At 50.8% G+C, this 20126-nt stretch overlaps 1 long non-coding RNA gene and 3 other non-coding genes across 5 annotated transcripts; 1 reads left to right on the forward strand and 3 right to left on the reverse strand.

Annotated features, from left to right (window-relative positions):
* Positions 1-2296: 2296 nt before the first annotated feature.
* On the reverse strand, positions 2297-2368 carry TRNAQ-UUG. The gene has a single exon. It is a non-coding gene; the product is annotated as a tRNA-Gln (tRNA).
* A 112-nt stretch (positions 2369-2480) lies between these two features.
* TRNAQ-CUG lies at positions 2481-2552 on the reverse strand. Its single transcript has one exon. It is a non-coding gene; the product is annotated as a tRNA-Gln (tRNA).
* Positions 2553-2650: 98 nt separating this feature from the next.
* On the reverse strand, positions 2651-2722 carry TRNAM-CAU. Its single transcript has one exon. It is a non-coding gene; the product is annotated as a tRNA-Met (tRNA).
* A 2591-nt stretch (positions 2723-5313) lies between these two features.
* On the forward strand, positions 5314-15884 carry LOC116648082. Of its 2 annotated transcripts, none has more exons than XR_004302442.1 (3): positions 5314-5578; positions 12946-13253; positions 14495-14534. It is a non-coding gene; the product is annotated as an uncharacterized LOC116648082 (long non-coding RNA). The 2 variants fall into 2 exon arrangements; XR_004302441.1 differs by lacking the exon at positions 5314-5578 and adding an exon at positions 9524-9685 and having other exon boundaries at positions 14495-15884.
* The last annotated feature ends 4242 nt before the right edge of the window (positions 15885-20126 follow it).

The following is a 20126-nucleotide window of genomic DNA, read 5'->3' on the forward strand; positions in this document are numbered from 1 at the left end:
CGAAGCCCTCCGGTGGCCAGAGCCTGACGGACCGGGGGTTATCCCACGGGGTGTTGGGTCTCCTCCGCAGCTCATCTTGGGTCATGGCCACCTTCGTCCTGACTCCAGCCAAACGTGCAGAGAAGAGGGGGCGGCCGCATGGCCAGGCTGGGCTGATGCCCACAGCGTGTCTGCTAGTGAGCAGTGGGTCCCAGTGTGAGGAGGAGGACAGGGTGAGCCCAGATTGACATCACACCCAGCGGCCACTCCATAGGCATGCTGTTACCAGGGCTACGGTACTCCGAGTCACCACCTAGCAGACCGGGAACGTGTCCAGCAGGTTTGCGTGCATGTTGGTCATCGTGGCGAATAGCTCTGCCCTCCAGTGCCCTGCTCTGGACCATATCAGAGCCCAGATTTTTAATGCCATTTCCACCTGGCCTTAGAGCTTGGGCCAGTTCCCGCCAGCGTGGACACCGGTCCCTCCTCCTCAGCTCTGCATGAGTGAGGACCGGCACGCCCGTTGCCTACACCATCAGTCTGATGCTGGCCGAGGGTGTGGAGCGAGGGCCCTGCCTGTCGCAGGCTCTCGGGGTGCCGCTGACGGGAGGCTGTCCTGTGGCCTCAGCCGCTGGCCCGGAGCTGAGCAGCAGGCTTTGGACACTTGTCCGCAGTGGAAAGACCACTGACTCACACTGAGTCTAGGTCGGATGTGTTAGGTGAGGGAACCGAGGCCACTTGGCCAACAGCATGGGCTCCCTCAGCTGGGGGGCCCGACCTTGGTGCTTACGTGCACCTCCTTCCACACAGGTGTTGGCTTTGTTCCCAGCCGGCCAGAGCACTTGTCTAAAGCAAGTGAACCCCCAACTCATGTGTTCAGGGAAGCAGAGCGTATGAGGTCCTTTTGGACAGAGACTGGCACCTTATTTTCTGAATAAGGATAAGCCAGATATTTCGAAAATGAGCAAGTGCCAGGACGGAAGACTGACTTGAAAACTGAATACACATCCGTGCACATCCCCGTATCGACCTGCACACGTATACGTGCACACAGACACGTATACAGGTCTACACACTTCTGTGCACTCAGATGCACAGACGTGCACATAAACATAGACCTAGGAGTTTGTACTGGTGTCCACGAGAAGGGCAGGCTCCCGCCCAGCAGCTGGCAGTTTCACTCTTGGGAACCTTCCCTGAGCGGCACCGCACACAGGTGCCCAGTGGGCAAGTACAAGACATTCTTTAGGACATTGGCATTAAGAGTAAACAACCTGCAACACCTGACGAGGTTCCTTGGTGGAGAATGGTTAAGTAATTGTATATCCAAACAGTGGGATTCGGGAGGCAGTTAAAACATAGATTTTTTTTTATGCACAAATAGGGAAATATCTGCAGTATGTCACCAAGGAGGCCTCAAAATAGGCCCCTGTCATAATACGTGAGCCAGTGTGGAGAGCTAGGCTCCTCTGGGCCCTCACCTGGGCCCCAAGCGGGACATGAGCCCATTTTCACAAAGACAAGTGGAGAATGGGAATGAGGAGGACGTTGGGGCCCAGGGTCCCATAGCAGTCAGGGGCAGGATTGAAATCACGTTTGTGCAGCGAGCTGGAATGAACCCCAGGGGACCAGCTCATCCAGCTCTCCTCACTGTACAGATGAGGAGGCTGATATCCCAAGAGGGCAGAGTCTTTCCAAGGTCACAAGGGAAGCAGATGCAGAGTTAGGCTCTTCTCCCTTTACTCAGAACTCTTAAATCTGCTCTAATAAAAGGAATTCAACATTTCCTGAAGGTGACAGTATGAGCCCCTTTTGGTCTCCTTTTTTTAAAGTCAAGCTAGAGAGAGGAAGTGCATGTTGAAAAGACAGAGATCAGGAAATCCCTAATGTGCTCCCTCTGGGGAAGGAGCAGGAGCTCTCGCGAGCCACCCACACAACCCAGCTCAAGGGTCCTTAGCTGGAGGTCTCTGGAGAGGTGTGCTTAGGAGCAGGAGCAAGAAGAGTCCCGGGCCCCTGTGCACCCTGAGGGCAGAGGTTTCGGTCAACCCTCCCTGCACCAGACAATGTCCTCTGAGCCACAGGCAGCAGTGAGCAGGGACAAGAGGGGTCCTGGGTGCGTGGACACACAAAGAAAAGGTGACAGGTGACCATGGAGGGGCCAGTGGGGTAAAATGGAGGCTGCAACCAGGGGTCTCCACATGAGCTCGAAAGAGGAGACCCTGATCTGGAGGGTACCGGACTGTCCTGGTGAGGATTGCATTGCCCACTACTCGGGACTTGGGGGGTGGGGTGGGCACAAAAGGGCCACAGGTGAGGCAGGTTCTACCGAGATTTGAACTCGGATTGCTGGATTCAAAGTCCAGAGTGCTGACCATTACACCATAGAACCACAAGACACCAGGGCCACCGTGGGGCCACCCTTGGCCTGAGCGCACCTGGAAGAAGGGACACCAAAGTGGGGATCAAGAGATAAAAAGGGGAGGGCAACCAAAACGTTGTGCAGGTCCCACCGAGACTTGAACTCGGATCACTGGATTCAGAGTCCGGAGTGCTGGCCATTACACCATGGAACCGGCTGCAGCTACGAGTCCTGCACATCCTGATGGGGAAATGGAAGGGGGACAGGGACAGCACAGGTCTTCAGGCTACCGCCCAGGAAAAGATGAGCATGTAGCAGAGGATGGTTTCGATCCATTGACCTCTGGGTTATGGGCCCAGCACGCTTCCACTGCGCCATTCTGCTTCCCCTGGCACCACCTGGCCAGGCCCTGACTGTGATAGGTCTGGGGGTCACAGCCCCTCCAGGCCAGGGGGATGAGGATGGCAGGCTCCTGCAGGGGCCAGGATAGGGCAAGGCAAATGCCCATTTACAAATAAAGTGGACTTCTGTTTTCCCTCCTTCAACTTCTTGTGGAAAGAAATCTCTGAACTCATGTCCTTTTCTGCTGTTAAAAACCAAAAAAGTCAAGAAACACAACAGTCACAGCCCAGAGTGTCCGTGTCCCTGGGCCGTGGTGGCAGGTTCTGTAATATGGTAGTGATGGTTGGGTTTTGGGAAGGAACAAAAACAATGTTTCTCCCCATCATTTGAAAATGACTCCTAGGGCGCCTGGGTGGCTCAGTCGTTAAGCGTCTGCCTTTGGCTCAGGTCATGATCCCAGGGTCCTGGGATCGAGTCCCACATCGGGCTCCCTGCTCTGCAGGAAGCCTGCTTCTCCCTCTCCCACTCCCCCTGCTTGTGTTCCTGCTCTCGCTATGTCTCTCTCTGTCAAATAAATAAATAAAATCTTTAAAAAAAAAGAAAATGACTCCTAATTTACACGATTATGAATAAACTGTTCTTTTAATTCTACCTCTCTTGGTCTACTTCTTTTCTGTGACCTATAAAGTTGTTTCTCCAATACAAAACTGCTTTAAAGTGTTACAACACCTTGCTGTTCATCTTTATAATTTGGAAAAAAAAAACAAATAAAACCCTGCCCTTTCAAAGAAGTATGAACTATTCCCCCAAGAACATTCTGGATATAAATCCTTTGAGCAAAAAAAAATCTTTCATGTTGAACCTTTTCAAGTAAAAAGCATGTACGGAACCTGCCGTTGTAGATAGTGGTCTCCTCTCGCAAGTGAACAGAAGCATCAGGAAAGAGACACACAGCCTGAAACTGCCGAGGTCAAACTGTGAATGTCAGCCAGGATGCTCAAAGGACATGGCAGCAGGGAGCTCAATGAGCAGGGTTAGAGGAGGCTAGTAAGCACTCCACCGCTAGCCACTGCACTGGGCAGCCAGAATGCTGAGGCCAGGGAGCAGGTCCTGCCCCCCGTGAGTGCTGAGGCCGATGGAGTGGGCACCAGACAGGGGTAGTGGCCTTCCTCAGTGGAGTGTCAGCCCACCTGCCGGCAGGAAAGTGCCGAGGAGTACTCGGCCTTTCTTCCCTCCCCTCTAATCTCCTTGCCAGTGCTTCCCATTGGCTGCAGCCCCTTGGCTCTCTTGCCCTCCAGCTTCCTGGTTGGTCTCAGAGAAGAGGTGAATCTGGAAGCAAACATAAGACATCCAGAACTGTGGGGCACAACTATAACCTCAGATGTATGACCACGACCACCAAGGGCGTTGAAGGGAGAGTGAGGGTGAAGGAGGACCTGAAGTGGAGGCCTGGGCAAAGCCAGGCGGCAGGGACTTCCACAGCATTGGTGACACACCCAGCAGGGCACAAGGAGCAGCCATCAAGAGGGGTTGGCAGTTGCTACAGGGGGTGAGGCTCCCTGAAATGCACCCACAGGGCTGTACTGTGCCTGAACCTCCACCACAGGGTCTTGAGGATATTGTCCGAGCCTGATAAATCCAGGCGTACGGATCAGTTAGAGACGGGAAGGTGGCCTCAGGACAAGACAGGGCAACCCCACCGAGCAGCACATTGTATGGACGCCCCGGTGCAGGGACTCGAGGATTGGTGCCAGAGAGCCTTGCTGATGAAGTAAGTGCGTGGACGGACTTCCTGGAAGGGGCCCAGAATTTGAGAAGATTCAGTTCCACCGGAAAACTCGTCAAAAGGTCTCCACTGTGGGAATGGCTCAATCAGGTGGACGAGATAACCGACAGATGTCCGTCAGACCCTTTCTCCTGCCATCCCAGTGACGGTTGATTAACCCTTGGACCAAATCGGCCTGGGGACAAGGAAGGACGCCCTAGCGCCTGCTTACATGACTGAGCGGCCAACTGTAAACCCCAGTAGTGGTTGTGGGGGCGCGGGGGGCGACGGCCAGCCACCCGAAAGGCAGGTGACCTCGCTGATGCTTTCCCTGCAGGAGACGCGCGAGGCCACGTCGGAACAGACCCTAACTCCGGACCTGGACTCGTGGGCCCCACCGTCCCCGCAGCCCGGGCGACGCCGCTCGTGGTCACACCACGCGCGTCACAGTTGAGGGCCAGGCAGCGACCCCAGGAAGGGGCGTCCGAGCCCATCTCGGGACCGTCCAGCGAGCGAGGGTACGGGGGCACAGCCAGTGAGGTCCCCCAGTCGCCGATGAGGAGCTCGCGCCGCTGTCGGCGCTAAGCCACGTCCCCCTGGCAGGCAGGAGCCCTTTTATTCATCCCGGGCCCCCGTCACGGCCCGCGTCTGCCACCGCGCACCCTAGGACTCGCCGGCCCAGCCCGTCTCCCGACTCAATCCCTACGCAGGCGCCCCGCCCCGCCCCGGCCCGCCCGGCCGTCGTTCGTCACCCGTCACGTGGGCGGCCGGTCACGTGCTCCCGCGTACGCCCGTGTCGCGGCGTCCTCGCGCTGCCGCCCCACCCCTCGCAGGCGCGCGTAGGTTGGCGCGTGCGCACTCGACGGGGTGGCGTTGCGGAGCGCGGCGAGGTTGCGCGCTCCCGGGGACCAGGGGTCCGGCAGGGTCGCGGGGCGGGCGGCGCGGCCTAGGCGGGGGTCGGGGACGCGGGGCGGCTGGGCCCCCGCGGCCGTGGGAAGGAACGTAGCGACTTCGGGGCGGCCACCTTCTGCGGGGGGCCGTGGTGACTCAACACTCCTGCCTTCGCCACCAGCGCGGCGTGGACTCTGCTCGTCTTTACTCCCCCCACCCCCGAAGCGGGTCCGCGGCGCCAGGTCCGTGTGAGCCTCGCCCCCCGCGGGTCAGGGTCCGGGAGGGTGGGGGCCGGCGCGGGGTGGGCGGGGCCTCAGGCGTGTGTGCCGCGGAGCGCCCTGTTGCTGAAGAACAGCTAGTTGTGAAGGTGAGGTGGACTGGAGTAAGGAAAGTGATAAAGCGCACATGGTACGAAGCGGATAAACACCACAGAATCCGTACAGTTAACGAAACGTTTCTCTGATCCGTGTGTGTGAGGGCGCACGAGCAGGGGAAGGAGCAGAGGGAGCGGGAGAGGCAGGCTCCCCCCGAGCAGGGAGCCCGATGCGGGGCTCGCCCCCGGGGCGCGGGATCACGACCTGAGCCGAAGGCAGACGCTTCACCGACTGGGCCACCCAGGCGCCCCTCCTGCTTTTCTTTCCTTCTGCTTTCTTGCGTCCTGGTTAGGAGTGTCCTGGTTCTCAGAATATCTTTCATTTCTGTGTTATTTCCATTATCCATATTTTCTTAGCTCTCATGATTCTTTCCTTTCATGATTTTGACCATTAGTGTTTTTGGTTTCCATTGTGATACACTTGATTTTTTGAAGTGTCTACCAGACTTTTCATTTCAGCTTTTCCTTTCAGTAACATATTTCCTTCTGGTTGTATTTGGATTTCCTGTGATCAGTATTTTAAAGTATGCATAGTTAGTCTGAACTTAAGGCAAACACTGCAACTCAAATGCATTTGAAAATTGCCCCTCTGCGGTGTTGGGCTCTGTGGCGGGTATGACACAATAACCACACGGCACATGCAGGGGCTCGCGTGAGTGCGTGGGGTTCTGACACTGGGACATCTTGCTTTCTTTAGGCCCCTTTGCTGTGTTATTACCAGTTTGAGTGTTATTTCTTCTGCAACTTCCAGACGTTGGACGGGAGGCCTCAGATACGCTTGGCAGTTCCCTCATGTGTCTCCAAGGAGTTCCGGTTCTTTTGTTGGAGGATGGTGTTTACTGCTATTTCATGGTGCAGATGGTGTCCCTGTGTCTGTGCCATCTCGGGGTGCAGAGACTGACCTGTGGGGCCTCCCTCTCTGTGCCATCTCAGGGTGCAGAGACTGACCCACAGGGTGTCCCCATGTCTATGCCATCTCAGGGTGCAGAGACTGACCCACAGGGTGTCCCCAGGTCTATGCCATCTCGGGGTGCAGAGACTGACCTGTGGGGCATCCCTCTCTGTGCCATCTCGGGGTGCAGAGACTGACCTGTGGGGCATCCCTGCCTGTGCCATATTGGGGTACAGAGACTGGCCCGTGGGTTGTCCCTGGGTCTGTGCTGTATAGGGCTGCAGAGCCAGGAAGTACAGGTGTGTGCACTAACCCATGGCTGCAGGCACGTCTGTGATTGTCTGTGTGTCTACGTGAAGGTGGGAATGAGCTCCACTCTGGCCCAGATCCACGGAGTTTCTTCTAGTCTCTCCTCGCCCCTCTGTAATTCACTCTCCAGTATCAGAAATCCTCCTTGCCCACTTTTTGAAATTATGGTGTTTCTCTTTTTGTTACCCATTCCTTAGAGGCAGGATCTCTGTTTTCTTTATTTTTGTTTCCCAAATGAAGTGGTGTCTGTCTCCTACAGGTGTAGCTCTACACAGGTATTGTTTTTTTTTTTTTTTAAAGATTTTATTTATTTATTTGAGACAGAGAGAATGAGAGAGAGAGAGAGAGCACATGAGAGGGGGGAGGGTCAGAGGGAGAAGCAGGCTCCCTGCTGAGCAGGGAGCCCGATGCGGGACTCGATCCAGGGACTCCAGGATCATGACCTGAGCCAAAGGCAGTCGCTTAACCAACTGAGCCACCCAGGCGCCCTCTACACAGGTATTGTTGAATTGAAAGGGACCAGGCATGTGCCCAGTACAGCTTTGATGTGGGCCATCAGAATGCTCTCCAGAGCTTCACCTCTCTTTCGTGCACCCGTCCCAACGGCCTGCTTTCTCTTCCATGTCCCACCCCTGGCCCACGGACCTCCAGGATGAGGAGGGGTTTCATCCTGACCCTCATAAACTCAGGAAGGTTTCTGCACGGGCCAACAAATGGCAACCAATTGGAATCACTATTCACAATGTCACTTTCCCAAACTAACTGCATCAGGCTAGTGCTGAGAGCAATCAGGAGCTCCACGGAGGCTGAGCCCCATCAGGAGAACGTATGTGCACAGTGACTGTCCCACTGTGAGCTAGGAATGAGGCAGTTCCGGTGAAGGAGCAGTTCTCACTGCATGGCAGGTGTCAGGGTGGCTAATGGAAGCAGGGGTCTTGCATGTGGGGGCTGGGCGTGTGTGTGTGGTGGGAGGAGGGTCTCGGGGAAGGGGCTGGCTCTGTGTGAGAAGCTACTCCTCCAGGTAAGGCATGCTGCTGGCTTGCATCAGGCCTCCTGCCCTCCTTGGCCTGACAGGCAGCCCGTGTCCCCTTTGCTCTCGGTGGGCCCTTGGCATCTGGCACAGGAATGAGGCTGGGGACAGGAAACGCTTGCCGAGCGGATGTGCCAGTGAACACGCACGTGGGCGGTAAAGTAGCGCAGGAGTCAGAGCCTGGCAGCGTCTCCTCTCAGGCGACAGGAGGACCAGCCATGCCCAGGATGCTGGGAGGCTACAGGGAGCTCCAGGGATGGCTGAGCTGGGGCAACGAGGTCCCTCTGTTCAGAAGCCCCCGTCAGCTGCGCTGTTTAATTCACGTCTGTCCTACAGTCTGCGTTTTGTATGTGTCCCATGGGCACCTTTGGGGGACACCAGCGTCAGCACAGAGATTCAGAAAGGTGGCCTGGAGGAGGAGACGCAGCTGGACCTTGATGCTAAGGGCAACTGGTGTAGGGGTGGCCAGCCATGGGACCCCAGCCACCACGAGGACCCCGTGCCTTCATACCGGCTCCCAAGCAGGCCCCCTAGTGCTCCTCCCAAACTCAGATAAACATGGTTGAGAACACAGGAATGCAGGGAACTTGTATAGGGCCTGCCCGCCCCCTGGTCACCTTCCGACGACTGCTTTTCTGGGAGCATTGCCTTAACCAAGCAGGTAAATACACGTAGCTCCTCCGTGATGGCTTCCATGACGTGTGTGCAGGGGGCACATCCGGGCACACCCGTCGACCCCCTTCCTGCCCCTGGGGTGCACAGGTGGGAACGTGCCTCTCCCCGTCTCCGAAGCCCCGAGGGATGTCTGTGGAGAAGAGATTTTGATGAAGGAGGCCTTAGAAACACTTTCAGGTCCAGTTAATATCTGTACGTTTAACAATTTTCTTCTAAAAATTGGTAGTATAAGATGGATCTCTAAAGCTCTCATTTGTTTAGGATGAAATTCAGTTAGGAATGTATGTATTATTCATCTATAAAGCGCAATCTTTCCTAAAATCAGATGGAATTTAAAACATTTTACCAATTTTTACCTTTTAAGTGATCCAGTTATGTTTTCCAACCTTAATTAAAAGTAATTTTAAATTGAAATTACAAAGCGAGACATACTTATTAATTTTTTAATGGGAAAGGACAGAATCCTAGGAAATGGGAGTGGCTCCTATTGGCGGTTGGTGAATGTTGTTGTGGACCTTTCTTGGTTACCAGGCAGTAAGTCAGCCCCCTCCACGGCCCGGGCACCACACTTGGCCCTCACCTCTCCTGTCGCTACACCTCGGCCGATTCACTCTCCGCTTCCTTCCAGTAGTCAACTGGCCACCACTGATGTACGTCAGAGTCGTGTTGATCTTCTGTCACAGACACCTGTGTGCAGTCAGTTCTAGAACTGCAGTCGCCACGTCAGAAGGCAGGGCCACCTTAAACTGTGCTAGATTCTAAATTACTATTTTTTAATCTTTTTAAAGATTTTATTTATTTATTTGAGAGAGAGAGAGAGAGAGTGAGCGAGGGGAGGGGAGAGGGAGAGAGGATCCCAAGCCAACTCCCCGCTTTGTGCAGGGCTGGAGGCGAGGCTCGATCCCACGACCCTGAGATCACGACCTGAGCTGAAATCAAGAGTCGGACACTCAACTGACTGAGCCACCCAGGCGTCCCAGGTTGTTTCACTTTCTGATTATTCTGAATAAAGCGGCTATGAAGATTCTTGTACAGGCCATTTTGCAGGCATAGGCTTTGCTTTCTCTTGGGTAAGTACTTAGGAGTGGAACGGCTGATTGTGTGTGTGTGTGTGTAACTTTATACAAGAAACTGACACACTGTTTCCCAAAGCGGCCGTCCCATTCTGTGTTCCCACCAACAATGTGTAAGAGTTCCAGTTCCTTCACATCATCATCTGCACGTGGTAAGGTTGGTCTTACTGATTCTAGCCGTTCTACCCGTTATGTGGTTGTGGTTTCAATTTGCGTTTCCCTGATGACTAATGATGGTGCACATTTTTCACATGCTGACTGGCCATTCATCTATCTTCTCTTGTGAGGTAGCTGCTCAAGCCTCTTGCCTATTTTTTAAAATTTAGTTTTTAAAATTATGGAGTTACAGGAGTTCTTTTATGTTTTTATTTTTTATTTTTAATATTTTATTTGACACAGAGATGGAGAGATAACAAGCGGGGGGCGGGGCAGAGGGAGAGGCAGGCTCCCGGCCGAGCTGGGAGCCTGATGTGGGGCTCGATCCCAGGACCCTGGGATCATGACCTGAGCCAAAGGCAGACGCTCAACCGACTGAGCCTCCCAGGCGCCCCTGTTTTTATTTTTTTTTAAGATTTATTTATTTTAGAGAGAGAGAGAAAGAGTTGGTGTGAGCAGCGGGGAGCCAGAGAGAGAAGCCGACGCCCCGCTGAGCGCAGAGCCTGACACGGGGCTCAATCTCACAACCCTAAGATCATGACTTGAGCCGAAACCGAGAGTCAGCTGCTTAACCCAGGTGCCCTGACATGAGGAGTTCTTTTAAATTCTGTTTAGGTATTCTTGTCTGGTATATGTATTATGGATATTTTCTCGGTCTGTGGCTCATATTTTCGTATTTTTCATAGTCTTTTGAGGATCAAAATGTAAATATTTTTCATAATTCTGGTTTATCCACTTTTCCCTTTTACGGTTTTCACTGTTTGGGTTCTAAGACCCCAGAGGCACAAGGATAGTCTATTATGTTTTGGTGGTGGGGAGCTTCCTAGTCTTAGCTGTTACGCACAGCTCTGTGACCCAGCTCAGGCTGTTCTGTGTGGCGTAAGGTGTGGTGAGTTCTCACTTGTGGTTGTTGCTATTATTTGGATATCCAGTTGTCCCAGTGCTACCTGTTGGATAGACTTCCTGAAGGAAACCTCCTTCTCCACTCACAACACTCCGGACACAAAATGTGTGGGTTTCCCACACCAAGCAGTTCTCCAGTCCTCTGTGGATGCCACCTGGGCGTCCTATAGTTCCACCCGGTTCTGACACCAACTGCCCAGAGTTAGTGCAGGCCCCACACACTGTGGGCTCTGGGCCACCAGATGGCCCCCTGCTTTAGATGCCATTTGTAAGTAATAGGTCCCAGGGAACCCACACTTCTGACTCGGCTACAGATCAGGGGTTCCTAACACTCCTCTCAGGTTCAGTAATTTGCTAGAATAACTCACAGAACTCAGGGAAATATTTAGTTATGTTCACTGGTTTATTATAGAGGATATTCTAAAGGATAGAGATGAGGAGATACATAGGGTGAGGTCCAGGAGGGTCTTGAACACAGGAGCTTCTGTCCCTGTAAGTTGGGGTATATCAACCCTTCACAAACCTGTAAACTCTCTGAACCCCATAGTTTAGAGACTTTTATGGAAGTTTCATAGCAGACTATTAACTCAACCTCAAGTCCCTCTCCCAGAGGATGGGGGATGGAGCTGAACATTCCAACTTCTCATCCTGGTGACCATCCTCCATCCAGGAGCCCACTCAGAGTCACCTCATCAGGAAAAAAGATGCTCCTATCACATAGGAAATTCCAAGGGATTTAGGAGCTCTGTGTCAGTAACTAGGGGCAGAGACCAAACACATACTGAAGTCTCACTTCCCTTCCCCTATTAAATAACTCTGACACCTTTGTTGAAAATCAGTTGATTCCAGGAGCGCCCGGGTGGCTCAGTCGGTGAAGCGTCTGCCTTCGGCTCAGGTCATGATCCCAGGGTTCTGGGATGGAGCCCCGCATAGGGCTCCCTGCTCCCGAGGTCCTGGGATTGAGCCCCGTGTCAGGCTTCTTGCTCAGCGGGGAGTCTGCTTCTCCCTCTGCCTCTGCCCCTGCTTGTGCTCTCTCTCCCTCTCTCTCTGTGTCAAATAAATAAATAAAATCTTTTTAAAAAAGTTTTAAAAAATCAATTGATTCTGTATGTGGAGGTCTATTTCTGGACCTTTTATTTTGTTCCACTGACTTGTCTATTCTTATACCAATACTACACAACTTTACTACAGCTTTGTATTCATTTGATTACTATAGCTTTATTAGCTATCTCTCATAGATTACCAAAATCTTCTCTTTAAAAGCCAAATTAGAGAAGGCATCTTATATTCATTTGGTGCCTATAGCTACCGCAGCTTTCTATTGATTTACATTAATACGGCCACCAACCTTTCACCCTGGTTCTCTTCCAAGCTCATTCTGATTTTCTTCGGTCCCCTGCATTTCCATATGAATATAAAAATTGGCTTGTCAATTTCTACAAAAAAGCCAGTTGAAGTTTTGATTGGGATGATACTCTATAGATCAAACAGGGCATTTAGTAAATCAATATTCAAGAATCTGTTGCTTTTGTTTAGTGATCTATACCAATATAGTTACTTAAACCAATTGAGGTGAGCTCTATATTGACGGGTACTTCTCTGTATATACCATGACAGTGGAAAAATGGCATTGGTAATTATGCTCATGGGTACCGAGATACCCTCTGAACGCCCCTGAATGGTCAAGAAGAGCAGGTCACATCAGTAAGGTTTTGATGTCAGGTGGTTGTGATGTTGTGATTGTATTACAACGATTTGAAACTTCATAATCATGTAAATTTGGATTTCTTTATCAAGTAGACTGCAGTTCAGTTCAGCGATGTGACGTGTGTACAAAATACCTACTGCCCGCCGGGTGCTGGGCAGATGCTGACTGAGGAACATGCCATCGGCCTCCTCCTGCCCTAGAGCCCAGGGCGTTTAACCAACCAGAACAGTGCATTCTTCTCAGAAGGCTGGGTAGCAGAGAGTTTATGGTTATATAATTTTTTACACCGTAGTACTTGTGTTTCTGAAAGAAGAAAACCAGAAAATGTGAAATTTATCATTTATTTAATTTAGTGCTTACATCCATGATAATACTTTTTAAATTTACAGTATTGATTATCAGCATGGCCATATTTTCGTGAATATTCCTTATATTTTCTCTGAAAGCTTGGCCAAAATAAGAATATGTGTTTCCTTTGTGTACCCCACAGCCAAGGACGAGTTGAAAGCAGCTCCTGGCAGCCAAGTGGATGAATGGAGTTACACGATTTCCTGAGACAGACATGTACGGGCATGGCATTGATCACTCAGAAGTATAAATGGAGGTCTCCCCAACTGGGGAGACAGGACCTAACATTACAGAAATGAAGTAACAATGGAAGGAAGGCAGCAAGAACATCACCAGCCCAGAGTTACTAAATGTCACAGGTTACAAAATCCACACACACAGTTGCCACAGTGAGGGAACACAGTGGACCCTTGGGCCACACGGGTTTGAACCCTGTAGGTCCACTTACAGGTGGGTTTTTTTTTTTCATTACAGTGTAGTACCAATCTATTTTCTCTTCCTTACGATTTCACTAACAGTTTTTTATTCTAGCTTTTCTTTGGTAAGAATACAATATATACAATATATAAAACGTTTAACATACAACTTACTGTTAATCAACCATTTATGTTATTGGTAAGGCTTCTATGAACAGTAGGCTATTAGTAAAGTTTTTGGGGAGTCAGAAGTTATACCCAGTTTTTGACTGCGCTGGGCGTTGGTGCCCCTAACCCTTGAGTTGTTCAAGTGCCAACTGCACTTTACGTCAAGAGGGAATTGGATCGATGGGGAGGAGGGTACCTGCGTATAGGCAGAACTGTATGAACAAGAGTGGGGCATGGGACTAAACAGGGAAGGGGGCTGTTGGATGGGGGGGATATGGCAGAGGCAAGCTGTGGGCAGAGCCCAGCAACTGGGGTGGACACAGGTCTCCCACACCACTCGGGAGTAGTGAGAGGACATGGAAATTTGGGCAAGAGCTGAACAGGGAGAGTCTCCGTTTGCAGGACACGCAGACTACTGGGTTTGGCTTTCTCCCGGTGAAGGTATTTCAGTTCAGGCAGAAATGCTGAAACATGGGGTTATAGGCTTAGGGCCACAGGACTTTCAATCACAGGTTGTAGGAGTTTGTTAAAGAAACCAGTTGCTGTGCTGGATTTTGCTCTGAATTTTTGTTTCTTAAAGACTATCAAAATTCACAGTTATAACATTAACAAGCACCCCTTTTCACTGTGAGGGGCACGTGGAGGCGGCCTTGCTTTTGCCTCCCCAAGTGAAGTGGTGTAGAGCAGTCCGGGCTGTGCTGGCCTGGGCCGGTTACCCTCCTGGTGCCTGAGGGTGATACGCAGGCCATCGCAAGGCCATCACAGCACCCGTCAAACACCGGCGCCACGAGGACGGCCCGAGTCGGTGTCTGGAAAGGTCCTTTAAGCGGGACCTGGCACAAAGCAAACACTGCACGGTGCTTGTTAACTGACACATGCTTCTGATGGCACCTTCTCCAGCGGGGCCTGCCCGACATTCACACTGGAAGGGCCAGGCCTCGTCTTACTCTCTTTTCCTTCTAGACTTTTCTTCCTGCTCGTTCTAATAACTACGTAGCCGAGTGTTAACATCTTGAACTATGTCTGTGGGTTTTGTTCATTTCAGTTCTGTCCATTTTTGCTTTGAGCATTTGAAAGTTATGTTGTTGTTGTTGTTGTTTTTTAAAGATTTCATCTCTTTAAGTCACCTCTACACCCAGTGTGGGATCCGAACCCATAACCCCAAGATCCAGAGTCGCAAGCTCCACCGACTGAGCCAGCCGGGCGCGCTGGGAGGTATGTTCTGACATGCACTGAGGATTCTTGCACTTTCCTGCTGAGCTGACCCTGTCACTACGGACCAGTCTCTCCTAACAGTCCTGACCTGAGGTGGCCCGGTCTCATGCCACTGTCACCGGTGATTGCACAAAGTGTGTTTGAATGATGCTTCTTTTTCCATCCTTGTAACTTTGGCTTGTCTTGGTCTTTAGATTGAAAGTGTGTTTTGTAAACTCCTAAGTCAGGTGGTTTTTTTTTTTTTTTTTCCTTTTTACTCAGTTTCTGGCTTCTAATTGTAGTGTTCCATGCATTTACATTTAATATAATGATTGACACAGCTGGGTTTAAAGCCACTACCTTGTTCTATATTTGTTCTATCTGTTCTTTTTGCCTTCTTTCTTGCCTGCTATTGGACTATTCATATATTTTTTAAATTCCATTTATCTCCTCTATTGTAGTTTTTACATACAAGTTATTATATAACATTACATATAATACATACATTTATACTTACTTAGGGGCTGAGCTAGAAAGTACAGTATATACCCTTCACTTGCCACAGTTCACTTTGAAATCATACAGCAGTTGATCAACCACATAAGAACCTCGAAACAGTGAAATAACACTGGCTTGCTTCCTAAACTTTTGTTTCCTTGCGATCATATTTTTTTTATTTCTGAGGGTTGCATTGTCTCATCTGGCAGCCACTAGCCACGTGCGGCTATTTAAACATCAAGTTACATCAACTATAACCAAGTACAACTTTAAAGCTCAGCTCTCAGTCACCCTGGCCACACTGGCAGTGCGTGCAAGCCCCCGGGTCGTGGCTCCCGTCCTGGACACGTGCTGTGTCGGGACACTCCCAGTACATGGAGTACATGGCGGGGAATGAGCACCCACAACACATGACTACATTCTGCTTTGAGCATTCATCTGATAATCTTTTAAAGAAATTATTTAAATGTCTTTTAGAGTTACCCATGCCATCACCTGTTCAGGTGTCCTTCACTCCTTGGGGCAGATCTGGGACCCCACTGGGGTCACTTTCCTCCTGCCTGAAAGAGGTCGGTATCTTTCCGAAGGCCAGCTCTTCTGGTGACGATTTTCAGCTTTTGTTTATCTGAAAATGCCTTTTATTACAGATGTTCAAAATTAATTACGACCTTAATTTTTGAGGATATTTTTGTTAGGTATTGGATACTGGTCTCAAGGACTGTTTGACCTTTAGCATTTTGCGGATGCCATCTTTTTGTTTCTGGCGCCCACTGCTCTTGATAAGTCGTTCTCAATGATGTCTCCCTGAATGTAACGTGTCTCTTAAATTTTTGTTTTTTAGGGACACCTGGGTGGCGCAGTCGGTTGAGCATCCAACTCTTGGTTTCGGCTCATGTCATCATCTGATTGTGAACTTAGGGTCATGAGATCGAGCCCCACATCAGGCTCTACACTCAGCAGGCAGTCCACTTGGGATTCTCTCTCTCCCTCTGCCTTTCTGCACCCCCCCCCCCCGCTCTCCTGCACGCTCTCTCTAAAATAAACAAATAAATCTTTAAAAAAATATATTTTGTGTCCTTTTAGGACTTTTATTTTTACCTTTGGTTTTCAGAAGTCGGACTGTGATATGCCTCCAAGTGTTGTTCTTTGAATTTGTCCTCCTTGGGGTTTGCTAAACTTTTTGGATCTGAGGGTCAGTGTATTCTTACCAATTTGTAAAATTCTTACACATTCTCTCTCCAAATATTTCTATTGATCCATTTCTTTCCCTTCCTTCTGGACATCCAACTTTACGCACACTGGACCATTTGATCTTGTCCTAATATTCCTTTCTGTTATCTTTCTTTCTTATTCTAATTTGTTCTGTTTTCAGAGGATGGAATTTTGAGTTGAAAAATCCTCTCTTTAGCTGTATCCAGTCTGGTGTTCAGAAAATTAAATGAGCTCTTCATTTCAGGTATTTTGCTTTCTCCTTTACTACTGGTGTGTGGCCCTTACTCCTAGGGTGTGGCCTTTGTGGTGTCTCAGGGCTCCCCGGGCTGCACGGAGACCCAGCACCGCCCAGTCCTACAAGGCCTCCGCCCTCATGTAGCACCTGCAACTAGAAGAGGTTCAAAGAACAGTGTTAGGTCGCTATAATGAAACTTCCTCTACTTCTGTTTACTTATGTGTATGCCATTTATGAAAAACAGGAATAATACTGGTTCTGCGCCCTGCCTCACTCCAGCAATTCTCATCACCAGATATGTGAACTAGGTGTTGAGGGGAGAAAAAGCCCCAGACATATTAAGAAATAAATCTCCAATATACTCAACTTTTTAGTCTTAATCAAAACCTGCATATGTTTATATTGCTCTCATCAATTATGTTAACAAAAGTTGTAATACTAATTCAATCCAAGAGAGATGTTTTAACATGACACTTATATTTGCAGGAATTGCAGATTAATGTACGTATCTGTGTATGTGTGTGTCTCCAGGGGTAAATAATAAGCTCATGAATAAATACTCAAGCATAAACACTTATGGTATTTAGGATAAAATTTGTGGGGGAATTTGAATGGAAATGAGTTTGGGAGTAAAGGATTTTTTAAAAAGATTTTTTTATTTGAGAGAGTGAGAGAGCAAGAGCCGGGGGGGCAGGGGGGGCGAAGAACAGAGGGAGAGGGACAAGCAGATTCCACACTAAGCACAGAGCCCGACACAGGGCTGACACAGGGCTGGATCTCATGACCCTGGGACCATGACCTGAGCTGAAACCAAGAGTCAGATGCTTAACCTACTGAGCCACCCAGGCGCCCTAGGAGTAAAGGATTTAATAAAACTGGTTAACTAAGAGACTGTTTATATGTTTATAAAATATAGGCTAGTGGGTTTCAAATCACAATGGCATTCAGGATCCATTTCATACATCTAAGGAATGATGCCATAATTTATTTAAAAAGTCAATATTTATAATATTTGAGAAATTACATCCACCGCAATTATTTAAACATGATGGAAAATTTTGCTATTATCTTGAATGTGGGGGCTTACAAGATTTCACAAAATTAGTTTATTGGATACTATGCAAAAAGCTTTGAGCACCATGGGTCCAGCTATTTCTTTCTATAGTCTGAATCATTACAAGAGACACAAATGGGTCTCCCTGTTTTCAATTTTGTCACATGTGGCAAGAAGGTTGACATTTTTAACAATTAAACTGCTTGAACACTTTACTCCTTGCTTGAACTGCCCCTGGTTTCCTACTTCCCTAAATGAGAAGCTCTGAAGTGTCTTCTGAAATGCTCTGTGTTTCTCCTCCCATCATTCATGGGCCTTCGGCCTGGGACACGCCAGCCTATTCCCTCCTCAGAGCAGTTGCCCTTCCTCTTTGCCCAGAGCTTCCTGAGGTCTCTGGTGCACATCCTTCAGGTGTCAGGTCAGATGTCTCGTCCTCTCCTCGTCTCTTGGCCCCAGCACTCTGCCTTTCAGCACACACTCTTTGGCTGTCCTGTGTACTTATTCACATGTGTACCGTGGATCCTCTGTAAGCATCTGCTCTCTTCTTCCACCCGTGTCTGGCATAAACTAGATGCTCAGGACACATCTGAAAGAACAAATGTTTGTAAAGAGTCTGCGTGTGTGTCTTCCACATCTCTGCCTTCAGTTTTTTGACATGAAGAGCAGCAGGTTGCCTACCTGTGAGCATCTTCCGGTGCTGCTTTTCCCCTCCGTCACAAGGGGTCCTGGAGGCTGGCTTCCTTTGGGTCCTCTTACTTTCACACATACTGATGGGACACGGCTGCCTGGTTGGCTCACTGCTCTCTGCGCCTGGTATACCGTGGAGGCCTATCAAGCATTTGGAAGGGATGGAAGGCCTGACTCTGATTTGGAGCCCTTCCTCACTGTCTCAGCACTTGGTGAGTCTTCTCAGAGCTGTGTGATCTTTACCATTTCTACTTGCTTAGGGCTTGGCATCACCTAACTTTTATCCAGGTGCCTCGTGTCTACACTACAGGATGTAACAAACACATCGGTGCGATGCCACAAGCTCATCCTCTGTGTGTCTGCCAATCTGGGTTTCCTGCACGACGGACAGCCCGTGCTGGCCAAGACTTGGGAGGATTTCGAGGAAGCTTGCGTAAGTCTGCTAACAGCATACAGCACACACGCCAAACAGCATCAATACCTTTATCACAGTGAAACTTCTGGAAGCCAGTCGAGGGGTGACGTCCCGAATGAGTGCACTAAAGCACAAGGCAACAACACGCTCCACGGTCGCTCATCAGCGATCTGGAAACACTCGTTATACTGCTCATATGCTCGTTCTTTCATTCGACTGTATTTTTTTTTTTTTTTTTAAAGATTTTATTTATTTATTTGACAGAGAGAGACACAGTGAGAGAGGGAACATCAGCAGGGGGAGTGGGAGAGGGAGAAGCAGGCTTCCCGCCGAGCAGGAAGCCCGATGCGGGGCTCGATCCCAGGACCCTGGGATCATGACCTGAGCCGAAGGCAGACGCCTAACGACTGAGCCACCCAGGCGCCCCTCATTCGACTGTATTTTGTTAATTATTTTTTACAAGACTTTAAGTAATCTACACCGACTGTGGGGCTCGAACTTAACCCGGGAGGTCAAGAGTCGCGTGCTCTACCAGCCAGCCAGCCCGGCAACTTTGTATTTTGTTTTTAAACGACAGGCTCTCCCACTTAACATTTCCATACTTGTCTCGACCACCAATACATAAATACTTGATGAAACTTGTTTCTCTGTCTAGGACATTCTGCCATATTCATGGCTCAGAAATTCTGGACTAAACTGCGAGCACAGATCGTAAATAAAGCAAGTCAGAGTTCCGTCGGGGTGGCGTGGGGTGGGGTGCCCCAATGCCTCCCGTGGGCGCTCTGAGCACCTCCTTGTGCCCAGGTGAGATACGTCCCGCAGCTCCCCGCCCCGGCCTCCCGCGCCCCTGCATCCCCGGCCCTCATGCCCCCGGGACCCCTGGCCTCCCGCAATCCCGGCCTCCGCGTCCCCAGCCTCCTGCGCCCAGCCCCCGCGTCCCAGCACCGCGGAGCTGACTTGGCCGTCGACGGTCTCCCGCGGACCTCCCGCAGTGGAAGCAGTTTCCAGCTCTGCCCAAGGCCGTGCGGATGCCCGCGCAGGCCACGAGCGCTCCACCCACCCCGTGGCCCGAGCCGCGGCTCCTCGGGGCAGACGTCACGCGCCCCCCGCCCAGCCCGCGACGACCTCGACCCGCCGCCTGTCGCCCCGAAGCTCCGCGCCAGCCACGCTCTACCCCGGGTTTTCCAGGCCGCTGGAAGCCGCGCCTGCGCCGGGCGTCGCGGCCGGACGTGCGGGCGCTCGGCCGGCGTGCCTCGCCATTGGCCGGCCTCCGGTAGCCCCACTGCTGTGCGCCGCCCCCATTGGCCAGTACGGCCGTCAGTCAGCGGCGCCCGCCGGCTCGCAGCGCGCCGCGCGTGTCCCGCCCCTCGCCGCCGCTCGTCGCTCGCCGGCCGGCGGCCTCGCGCGGCCCTCAGCTCCGTGGCGGCGGCGGCGGCGGCGGCGG

This window comes from Phoca vitulina, unplaced genomic scaffold (assembly GCF_004348235.1).
Source record: "Phoca vitulina isolate PV1807 unplaced genomic scaffold, GSC_HSeal_1.0 scaffold41, whole genome shotgun sequence".
In the NCBI taxonomy this organism is placed as follows: Eukaryota; Metazoa; Chordata; class Mammalia; order Carnivora; family Phocidae; genus Phoca; species Phoca vitulina.